The sequence below is a fragment of the Pantherophis guttatus genome, chromosome 5, assembly GCF_059756535.1.
Source record: "Pantherophis guttatus breed Tessera chromosome 5, ASM5975653v1, whole genome shotgun sequence".
In the NCBI taxonomy this organism is placed as follows: Eukaryota; Metazoa; Chordata; class Lepidosauria; order Squamata; family Colubridae; genus Pantherophis; species Pantherophis guttatus.
In genome coordinates, this window is record NC_142067.1 from 86,870,776 (window position 1) to 86,882,884 (window position 12,109).

Here is a 12,109-nt window from a genome sequence, read left to right on the forward strand (position 1 = left end):
TTAAATATAATGAAGGTTTCTACAGACAAAAACATGGCTGCGCCATGGGTTCACCTGTGTCCTCCACAGTGGCCAATCTCTACATGGAAGAGGTAAAAACCAAAGCCCTAAACTCTTTCACAGGAATTCCATCGACTCACTGATATAGGTAAGTGGATGATACTTGGGTCAAGATCAAAACACAAGAATTGGAAGCCTTCACCAAACATCAACTCTGTGGACAGATATATCAAATTCACACAGGAAGTTGTTAAGGAAAATAGTCTAGCCTTCCTGGACTGTTAAGTACACATTAAGGAAGACAGGAGCCTTAAGATTGAAGTTTACAGAAAACGCCCACACAGAGATCAAGATTTACATTTTGATTCCCACCATCCACTGGAGCACAAAATGGGGGCTATCAGAACCCTACACCACTATCAGCAAAGATGAGAAAGAAAAAGAACTAAAACACATCAAGGAAACCCTCGGAACATGTGGCTATCCCACTTGGGCCTTCATCAAATCCCCAAAAAGAGCTCCTCCATAATAAAGAAGAGAACAGCAAACAAAGCAACGTTATTGTTCCATGCGTTGCAGGAATATATGAAAAGCTCAGGAGGATTTTCAACCAACACAACATATATACACACTTTAAACTCAAAAATACACTAAGGCAGAAGCTTGTCCACCAAGGATAGAACACCGAGACACAAATTGAGCAACATGGTATATGCAGTACAATGCAGATCTGTACATTGAGGAAACAAAACCACCACTTCACAAAAAAGGGAGAGGGATACGACATCATCTATACAGTCCTTTCAGCAGTTCCAAGAAGGCTCCACACCCATTTGCACTACTCAGGTGATCCTGAGGACACAGATAAATCTCCAAGTGGCGTCAACAACTCTCTAAAACAGGGGTGTCAAACTCAAAACCCATGGGCCGCATCTGGCCCATGGGGTGCTTAAATTTGGCCTGTGGGGCCAGCCTGGAAATATCAAAGGACCAGCCTGCAGTGCCTCTGCCAGCCAAACTGAGCCGTGGGGGCGTCACATGTGCTCCCCCAGCCCGTTTTTGGCTTCCATGATTCCAGCACCACTCTGTTGGTAGCAGCACTCTGCCATTTTCAGCTGGCAGAGTGCTGCAGGAGGCCAGGAAGGCCAAATAAGGGCTACAGGAGGATTGGATTGGACTGGATTACAATTATGTGGCATCAAGTAAGTGCTTGATCGGGATAGGAAACAAGCAACATCTTATGTTAATACTACAGTTTAATGCCAGAGTTTACATACTGTAGATCCATTTAATCTGTAATCAACAATCAATAATTGACAGCCATTTTTATTTACTCTCCTGGAAATTTACCTCTGCTGTTAGGTCTTGTATTATCATGTTATTTATGCTATTCTATTTTTATTATTAGTTGAATAATAAAAATACAATAGTATAAATAGTTTTTCTGCCTGGAAAAGCAATTTACTATTAAACAATGGGGTATAAATTTAGATTAAAAGTTTAGTGGAGTATGAAGAATAAGTAATAAATGTTTGTCAGTAATATCTGATAGAAGAGATAGGAAAATGGTTATAGTACAGAACTGTGGAAAGAAAGAAGGGAAAAAAATGCATCTTGAGCCTGTGTCAAATGCACACCATGGCCATGCCTATGGCCACACCCACCTACCGCAGCAACACCCACCCCTGGCCACCCCACCCCCCGGCCCTCCAAGGTCAAATACAACCCTGATGCTGTCCTCAATGAAATCGAGTTTGACACCTCTATTCTAAAAGAATGCAAATGACCAGTTGTCTGCAAGGAATATAAATCCTTCCATTTCTCACCATCCAGTCAGAGCTGAAGAAGCTTATTGGATGAGAAGCGAAACATTTTCAAAGAAAAGCAATTGCCTCTTGAAAAAACACCTTTGGAACAACCATGACTGGATGACTGAGAATCTCCATAGACATGTACTACTATACTACTGGACCAAAATTACTTGGGTGATTGAGCAAGATCCAGGAACGGATCTCTCAGGATTGGTAAAGGAAGAGTGATTTAGATGTTCTTGGACCTAGTCAACCATACTTATCGGCAGTATAAATTTACCAATACATAAAGGTTGCAGATTGTTCATCTCTGCCTTAGTGGATATACAATTCTATGAAATTATTACAATGTTTTTGAAGATAAGGGGCGTTGGTTTTACCTGATACAGCTTTTCTCATGGTAATCAACGGAAGAGTCTAGGATGGTTGCTCTAGTCTCATAGCTCTATTAACTGAGGTGAAATTCTGAGGACATGCCTCCCTGATAATGGTCCCCAGTTGAAAACAAAGACGAAATGAATCATGTAGTCTGTCTCCAGTCCAAACATATCTCCTCCCAGAATCTGGACCAAACAGTCCACTGGGTGGGACTGGACTCTCCCGTCGATCACCATGAGAAAGGGTGTATCAGGTAAGACCAATGTCTCTTCTCCATAGTATCGACTGGAGAGTCCAGGATGGGACATACCAAAGCTTGGCTGTCCTACAGACAGGAACTGCTCTGGTCCAGAGTCCCCACCTCCTCGTGAACTCACTGCAGGATACACCTGCCGAAGGCCACCTCGGTGGAAGCATAAGTGTCCAGGCTATAGTGGCAGGTGAACAGCGATGGGGAAGTCCATGTCGCTGCTCAACAAATTTCTTCTACAGAAGCCTGCGTTGCCCAGGCCACTATTATGGCCGCACTCCTAGTGGAATGCTCCATAATCCTCTTAGGCACTGGAAGAGCCTGCAGCTCATAGGCTTGGGCAGCCCGTAGCCAACGACCCATCATGGAAGGCGTCACCTTATGGCCCAGAGTTGACAGCTGAAAGGAAACTAACAGGGACTCAGTCTTCCTGATGGAAGCGGTCCTTGAGATGTAAATGCGGAGGGCCCTCCTAACATCAAGAGTATGCCATTTCTGCTCCAAGGCGTACCGAGGCCTTGGACAGAAATCAGGCAAGATCAACTCCTATGCTCGGTGAAACAAGGAGTTAACCTTTGGAAGAAAGGCAGGGTCCAACTGCAGAACCACCCTGTTCGGATGAAAAACACAGAGGTCCTTTCTCACCGATAATGCCAACTCTGATATCCATCTGGCAGATGTGATAGCCACCAGGAGAGCCACCTTACACAAAAAGAGATGTAGGCTGGCCTCTCTTAAGGATTCAAATGGTGCCATGGATCAGGCCTGTAACACCCTGAGCAAATCCTAGGTGGGGTAGCAGTACACCACTGGGGGCTTCAAATTGGAGGCATCTCTGAGGAAGACTCACACCGTGGGGTGGTGAGCGAGGGAGCCTAAGTCCCCAAACCTCAAAACAAAGCCAGGACTGCGACCTGTCATCATAAAGTGTTCAGGGATAGACCCTTCTCCAGGTCCTCCTGCCCAAATTCCAGCACACCCGCCACTGTGGCCAAGTTAGGGTCTATATGGCCCTTGGCACACCAGTCACTGAAAATCCTCCAAGCTGCATTATAAATGTGAGTGGTAGAAGGCTCCTGGATCATCCGTATGACCCTATTGGAGAACCTCTCCTGTTTCAGAAGTCTCCGCTCAACCATCAAACGGTCAACTGGAGCCACTGAGGCTTCGGATGGATGATGGGACCTTGGCTGAGGGAGACTCTCTCCAGGGGAATCCTCTAAGGTCTGGAGATCGACAGGCCGACCAGATTGGCGAACCACAGTCATCTGAGCCAGTGGGGAGCTATCAACAGGACATCCACCCTCTCCAACAGCATCTTTCTGATTACCCCTGCAATCAGGGGAAGAGGGGGAAAGGCATACAATAGACCCTTGGGCCATGGACATCACAAAACATCTACCCTTCTGCCCCCGGTGCTGGGAACCTTGCAAAGAATCTGGGAAGGTGAGAGTTCAAAGGAGAGGCCAAACCATTCTGACAGTTCTGCGAACAGACTGGGATATAGGCGCCACTCCGACTGGTCCACAGTGGCCCTGCTCCACCAGTCTGCCTGCACGTTGGATACTCCCACAATGTGCTCTGCCCTGATTGATAATAGATGTGTCTCTGCCCACCAGCACAATGTCTCTGCTTCCTTCATGAGGGACTTCGACCAAATCCCCCCTTGCCGATTGATGTGGGCTTTGGTTGCCACATTGTCCGTAAAGAGAAGGACATGACGTCTCGAAACCCCCTGCTGGAATGACCTGAGGGCCAAGTGGGCCACCCTGAGCTCCAACCAATTTATGTTGTGGCCAAGTTCCTGCGGTGTCCACCACCCCTGGGCCACCTGGGGGCTGAAGTGGGCCTTCCAGTTGAAAAGGCTGGCATCAGATGTAATCGTCAGTCTGTCCGGTTTCTTGTAGAAACAGCCCCATGTGATGGGTCAGGACCCCCATCAGCGGAACGAGCAAAGCACCCCCGGTGGTACTCACACCTCTGCCATTGAGGTATTACCTTCCGGAAGGTATTACGGAAGGGAAGCAGAAACCATTAGAGGGGCCTGGCATGGAACCATGCCCAAGGCACTAAGGCAATACAAGATATCATTTTCCCCAGGAGCTGAGACAGCAACGCCAGCGGTACTACTCTGTCTGCTCGAATCTGGCCTGTCAAGGCCTTGATGCTGTCTTGCCATTCCTGGGAGAGAAAGACTTGTCCAGTTACCGTGTCTATGACTGCACCTAAGTGCACCAGTCTTGTGGGTACTAAATGACATTTGTCCAGGTTGACTGAGAACCCGTGATCCCGGAGGATCCAGATTGTCGTGCTTAGATCTTTTTCCGCCTGTGGCCAGGAGGATGTCTGGATTAGCAAATCGTCCAAATAGCACTGAATCCAAATGGGTAATGCTCTGAGTTATGCTGGTACAGCTGCAATGATCTTGGTGAATGCCCGTGGGGCCAATGCCAGGCCTAATGGGAGGGCCGCATATTGGAAATGGCACCCAGAATAACAAAACCTCAGGAATTGCCTGTGACTTGGATGAATAGGGACATGGAGGTATGCCTCCGTCAGGTCTACAGAAGCCAAAAAGTCTCCCTCCCAGATGCCTCCCAGAATGGAATGAAGGGAGTGCATCTTGAATCTTCTGTAGACCAGATACTGGTTAAGTCCCCTGAGGTTCAGAATTGCCCTCCTCCCCCCGAGGGCTTTGGAATGAAAAACAAAATTGAATAGAAGCCCAGCCCCCGCTGGTCCGGCTGAACCGGCTGAATGGCCCGAATATCCAACAAACGGTGGATCGCCGATTCCATGAGGTCCCGTCTTGCCAGGTTTCTGGAAATGGGACAGCGGAGGAAAAACCTTGGGGGATGGGAGAGGAATTCTAGGGAGAACCCTGATCTTATTGTCTCCCTGACCCAAGCGTCCATCATGATGTCCTCCCAACAGTCTGAAAAAAGACCGAGATGGCCCCCTATGGGAGGTTGAGGCCTGATGTCACTTGTGGCGTCTGAATGCCCTACTGTTGTTGCCACAAAAGGGGCATTTTCCTACACGCTGCTCAGACACTCCTCAGAATGGGAAACGATCACCCTATTTGCACAGCTGAGTGTCAATCAAATCCCTCTGGAGCTGGATCCACCTCACTTCCTGCTTCTTCCCCAGACTTTTTCACTCAGCCATTGCAATAGCATCGAGTGTCTGTATTTCTGTTTAAATTTATTCTTAATTTTACCTTTCCATTTAGTGATTTGGCTTAATATCTTTTATTTATTACTTTAAAGTGCTGCGCTTCGACTGCCTTCACTGGGTGAGGTTTAAAGCATATTCGGCGGTCCGGGGCTCCGGCCGCCGCTAGCGGCTTGGTTTGACTGGCGGTTTATTTCTAATCATTGTTACCGCCATTTGCCGCCATTTGCAGCCATTTTGCTGCCAGTCACTGTGCGAGGCCGTGGATTGATTTAGCGGCCATCGGATATATCGGCTTGAGTCCCTGCCGGCTGGCATACTCATCAGCCGTTTTGGGAGATTGAGACTGCTTCGTTCTGCTGCAGCTTCAGTCCGGCCGTAGGCGCTGTGTTTTGCCTGGCTTAGGACTTGTGGAAATTCGCCTCGCGGGCCGCCATTTTGGGCCCTGACCATCGCCGCTGTTTTTCGCTGCTACATGGGCATAGCGACCTGGGCTTTGGTTTCCAGGGTCGCTAGGTTGCCGGCAGGTGGGGACGCTGTCCTGATCGTACCTGCAATTTACAACTACCGCAGAAGGGTGCCTGAAAGTCCCAGGGAAGTACATATTGCTTAATTTTATTTACATTTATTATTTAAAAAAAAAAAGAAGAAGAAGAAAAGGCCATTGCCTCGTTATAATTGATAGCCCTGTTTTTCTTGTACAGTTATTTGAATTTATAAAAAAAAAAAAAAAAAAAACCAAAACCAATATCAGATATACATATATTAAAATTCATATTACTAATATTCAATTATATATATACAATTGATAAGTTTCTATTTACAATTAATTAATCAATAAATACTAATTCATTGGGGTGATTGATCATGGATGACAGGGAGGAAGTTGCTCTTTCTTCTGATATGGACAGGAGTCCCTCTCCCTCCCCAGTACCTTCCCCTAGACAGCTTAGGGGGAAGAAATCTAAGGCTTCCAGACAGGTGAAGGCCTCCAAATCTGCCACAGCAGATAAAGATGCCCAAAGGAGGCATAAGGCATTAGAAAAGCAGTTTGCTAAGGCTAGGCAACGGGCCCAGGACCCTGGTCAAGGACCAATTCCTGAAGGCTTGAGCCACGAGGTGACCTGTGAGCCCTTGGCCTCTCATAATGTAGATTTATTGGCCAGTGGTCTGAGGGAGGATGGACCATCAACCTCTCAGGAGGTTCCAATTTCTGCGACTAATCAGTCAAGGGCTAGTGTCAGGTCCCGCTCATCTAGTTTTGCAAGCCATTTTTCTCAAGCTTCTAGGTCAGGACCTGAGGCTACCTTTACACCCACTGCAGCCGGCCTCCGTCCTGAAGCAGGCCCAGGGTTCCCTCAGCCTGTGGATTTTCAGTCCTTTTTTTCTCAGGCCATGTCCCATATGTATCAAATGGGGTTGCAACAAGCCACTGGTGCCTTCCCTGCTCCTACGTGCCCTACTACTTCTGCCTTTTCCATGCATCCCCCTGGGGCACAACATCAACAGCAATCTGTTGCCTGTAGCCTTGTGCCTGAATCAGCCCGGGAGGACAATTTCCTAGATGACTTTGAGATGTCAGAGGATGAAGAAGAGATTCAGGACAAGCTGGCATTTCCGGGTCTATTTAAGCCTTCTTTGTTTCGCTCTCTTCTACGCAAGGCAAAAGCTGCCACTAATATGGATTCCACGCCTCTTCAGGGCTCCTCTTCTTCTACTCCATCTGGCCCCAACAGTAACTTGTTCAATCTACCTCAACCTGATGAGGACTTTGTTCCCTGTCCGGATCTTTTCTGCCAGGTTGTTCAAAAGCCTTGGGACCGCCTCGCCTCGTTGTCGGGTCCGAATTCATTTGATCGAAAGCTCTATGCCTCGGCCCCTGCGCTGGATGCCCTCCTGCAGTTACCTACAATTGATGATCCGGTGGCGAGTCTCACATCGTCTTCCATCCTGGTAGGTGAGGCTGGGGATGGTCTCAAGTTTGAGGACAAACGAGCCGAAATGGGGTTTCGCAAAACACACCAAGCAGCGGCTTGGGCCATTCGTGCTGCAACCTCCTCATCATTCTTTAATCGGGCATCGCTGGTGTGGTTGCGTCAATTGAAGGACAGGCTTCCCCCAGAGGACGCACGATTACAGCAGGACCTGGCCAAACTGGTTGCAGCTGCTGAATATTCGTCTGACGTGTCTTTGGACGCAGCTAAGTTCGCTTCCCGGGCCTTAGCTTCGACTGTATCTTCAAGACGTCTCTTGTGGCTCCGTAACTGGAGAGCTGACGCCAAGTCCAAATGGCGCTTGACTGCTGCCCCTTACAAGGGCCCTGCCTTATTTGGCTCATCCCTGGACTCTGTGTTGGTCGAGAATAGAGATAAGAAGAAGGTGTTACCCACGTCTTTCCGACGTCAGAACAGGCGCTATGTACCTTATAATCGACAGCCCTTTCGACAAGAGCAAGGCGCCGGGGGCGCCTCTTACTACAGATCTTCGCAGTCTCAGTACCAGTCAACTTCGGACAGGGCGCCCTTTCGTGACCGCGGTCGCCGACAATCCAACTTCAGGCGACCTTTCAGACAGTCGGCGGGCCGTTTTTCCAGGCGCGGTAAGTGACTCACCGCCTCTGGTCCCAATCGGGGGCAGGCTCCAGGCATTCTCTCACCTGTGGCCAACTACCACCTCGGATGCCTGGATTGTCCAAACTGTCACCGAAGGGTTACGTTTGGAATTCACCACCATGCCACAGGACTTTTACCTTCAAAGCCCTTGGCCACTTCAGCCGGAGAAGCGATCTCTTCTGTTACTCGAAATTCACCATCTGTTGCAAATCCAGGCCATAGAACAGGTTCCATTGGATCAACTCAAAACCGGCTTTTATTCAACACTATTCCTGGTACCGAAATCCTCGGGCGATTGGAGAGGCATTTTGAACCTTCGACGTCTCAATCAACACATCTTGTACCGTCGGTTCAAAATGCATTCCCTCAAGTCTCTGCTGGGCTGCATTCGTCGGGGAGATCTGATGCAATCTGTAGATCTAAAGGAAGCGTACTTGCACGTCCCCATTCATCAGTCGCACAGGAAGTTCCTCCGGTTTGCGTTTGGAGACCACCACTTTCAATATCGGGCTATGCCATTCGGCCTTTCGTCCGCTCCGAGGACGTTTACAAAGTTGCTAGCGGCAGTAGCGGCGTCGCTCAGAGAGGTTCCTGTTCGTCTGGCATGCTACCTCGACGACATTTTGATCCTGTCGTCTTCTCCCGAACGGGCGACCCAGGACCGGGAGCTAGTACTTCAGTCCCTTCAAGACCACGGGTTCACTTTGAATCTTGCCAAAAGCCATCTTGTTCCCACATCGAGTATCCTACATCTCGGAGCAACAATAGATTCGACACTGTGTGTAGTCTCCCTATCTCCCGACAGACAAGCCAGCATTCGGGAACTGACATCTCAAGTCTTACTACGCCGGACTGTGACCTTACTGTCTCTCTCCCAGCTTCTGGGAAAGTTGATATCTTGCATAGACATTGTTCCGTGGGCGCGTTTCCATCTTCGTCGCCTCCAATGGTTCCTGCTCCCTTACCAGAGACAAGGTCGAGCGGAGTCTCTTCTCAAGGTAAAGGTTCCAGCTCCCGTTCGCCTTTCCCTGAGGTGGTGGCTGTCTCCGGCCCTCAACAAGGGTTCTCCCTTTCTGGAACCAGCTCGGATGGTGTTGACCACGGACGCAAGTCTGCGAGGCTGGGGGGCTCACCTCGACCGTCAGCTAGCCCAAGGTGCCTGGTCGTCGGCGGAAAAGCTGCACAATATAAATTGGCTAGAGCTCAGAGCGGTCCGACTCGCCCTGATACACTTCAAACGCCTTGTATATCGCCAGGACCTTCTGATTCTAACGGACAATGTGGCCACCAAGGCCCATATCAACAAACAAGGGGGGACCCGCTCCTGGACACTAATGCAGGAGACGGAGCGTCTTCTGTCATGGGCGGAGCTCCACCTCTCATCGATAAAAGCCGAACACATCTCGGGGACTCTCAATTGAGAAGCAGATTGGCTCAGCAGAGACCAAATAGATCACGCCGAGTGGAGGTTGGAACCCGGCTTGTTCCAGGACCTGTCCAGGAGGTTCGGCCTTCCCCTAGTGGACCTGTTTGCGATGGCTCAGAACACCCAATTGCCGAGATTCTTCTCCCGCTATCCATGTCCAGCAGCGGAGGGGCTGGATGCTCTTCGGAGTCAGTGGCCCCGGGGCCTTCTTTATGCCTTCCCTCCCCTTCCTGTCATCTCCAAGGTCGTGTGGAAGGTCATTCACGAACGGGCGAACCTTCTACTGGTAGCACCGTATTGGCCCCGTCGAGAGTGGTTCGCCGACCTCAAGAACTTATCGGTCGAACCACCGTGGAGGATTCCACCCGACAAGATAGTACTAACTCAAGGAGCCATCCGTCATCCGGAACCAGAATGGCTTCGATTAGCCGTGTGGCATTTGAGCGCATAAAGCTCATCAAGGACAATTTGTCTGACGACGTTATCTCCATTATTCAGGCAGCTCGAAGACCATCAACAATTCGTATTTATAACGCCTCATGGACTGCCTTCACGAGATGGTGCGGGGATCATCACGTAGATCCCACAACGGCTTCTGTTCCGGACATTCTGTGTTTTCTGCATGCGGGATTCTCCAAGGGCTTGGCTCCCGCGACTCTACGCCGACAGGTGGCGGCTCTGGCGACTGTCCTGTCAGGAGAAGCTCGTGTTCCTTTGTCTCAGGACCCCAGAATCCGTTCCTTTCTCCAAGGGGTTTCAAACTTACGGCCGCCGCCGATTCACCGCTACCCCACTTGGGACCTTACCTTAGTGTTGCAGGCCTTAACGGGTCCTCCGTTCGAACCCATTGCTTCGTCCAGCCTGCGCTTCTTGTCTTTAAAGATGGCCTTTTTGTTGGCAATTACTTCGGCTCGCAGGATGTCTGAAATTGCAGCTTTGTCCATGAGGAGTGATCTCTGCGTTTTCTATCCAGACCGGGTCGTGTTACGCCTAGACCCAGCCTTTGTGCCCAAAGTGAACACTCGTTTTCATCGAGCCCAAGAACTCGTCTTGCCTAATTTCTGCCCGAACCCTCGTCACCCTGCTGAGAGGCGATGGCATACATTGGATGTCCGACGGGCATTGAGAAGATATCTTAAAAGGACTTCCTCCTTTCGCAAGACTGAGGCGCTGCTGGTGTCTTTCCTTCCCTCCTCCTTGGGTCAGAAGGTTTCCTCAACTACAGTAGGCAGGTGGCTCAAAGCCTGTATAGCTAAGGCATATGACTTGAGGGAGGCCCCTGTCCCGGGTGGTATAGTGCCCCATTCTACTCGTAGCGCCGCAACTTCAGCGGCTTGGGCTACCCAGGCTTCAGTAGATGATATTTGCCGGGCGGCCACATGGTCATCCCTTTCATCCTTTGTAAGTCACTATAGGCTGGATAAGTTTGCTTCTGCAGATGCTGCCTTTGGCAGGAGGGTATTACAGGCTGTAATCTCTCCCCAAGACCAGTCTACGGCTTAGTTCCCCCCCTTCTTTCTCTAACTTGGGTATGTCCCATTCTGAGGAGTGTCTGAGCAGCATGTAGGAAAATGGTCGTTGCTTACCTGAACGACCCTTTTGTACACGCTGCGAGGACACTCCGTCCCTCCCTTTTTCTTCGCCGTGCCTGGCTTTGGTGGAGGTCTGCTTTCTCTCCCTCTGTAGCTGTCTGCTTCCTGTATGACTACCTGGTGGAGTTTCTAACTGTCGATCCTGCTGCTATTGGACCAAGTTGTCTTCGTGAAAAGTCTGGGGAAGAAGCAGGAAGTGAGGTGGATCCAGCTCCAGAGGGATTTGATTGACACTCAGCTGTGCAAATAGGGTGATCGTTTCCCATTCTGAGGAGTGTCCTCGCAGCGTGTACAAAAGGGTCGTTCAGGTAAGCAATGACCATTTTCCCTGTTACTACTGTCTGCCTCTGCTGCCAAAACCAGATCTCTTGATCTGGTAATTGGATCTGGAAAGAAAGGGCCTCTGATGTCGGGGAAAGCCCACCGCAGCTTCCCCCTGCCAAAAGGAGGGTCACCTGAAGTATGCCGAAATCAAGGCCAACAGCCCCCGGAGTTGCGTGGAGGCCCCAGGCCCCTGTCTGCCGCCATGGATCTTCAAGGGGCTGCTTCAATGCTGATCAGCTGTAGGGCGAAGGATCTAACATGCCGAGCTCACAAACACGCTCCTTCCTCTAACTGCTAAAAGTTATTTATATCTACAAGTCCTATTTTTTCAGTTTTAATTCTTCATTTTCATCTCTTTCCATTGTCTTTTCTTCTGCTCTTTCCTATCTCTGCTGCCATTGTCCATCTGCCATTTAATCTAATTCGAAGACAGTATCTTGGACTTTTCTACTATGGCTACCATTAATGGAAAGACTCTAAATATTTTTAAAAAGCAATATTAAATCCAAAATTTGGAGGAAAAAAGAATTTATATAAAATCA

At 49.4% G+C, this 12,109-nt stretch overlaps 1 protein-coding gene across 2 annotated transcripts in view; it reads right to left on the minus strand.

Annotated features, from left to right (window-relative positions):
• Positions 1 to 12,109, minus strand: part of WWC3 (WWC family member 3) — a 100,843-nt gene that overhangs the window by 62,096 nt on the left and 26,638 nt on the right. The window lies entirely within an intron of this gene.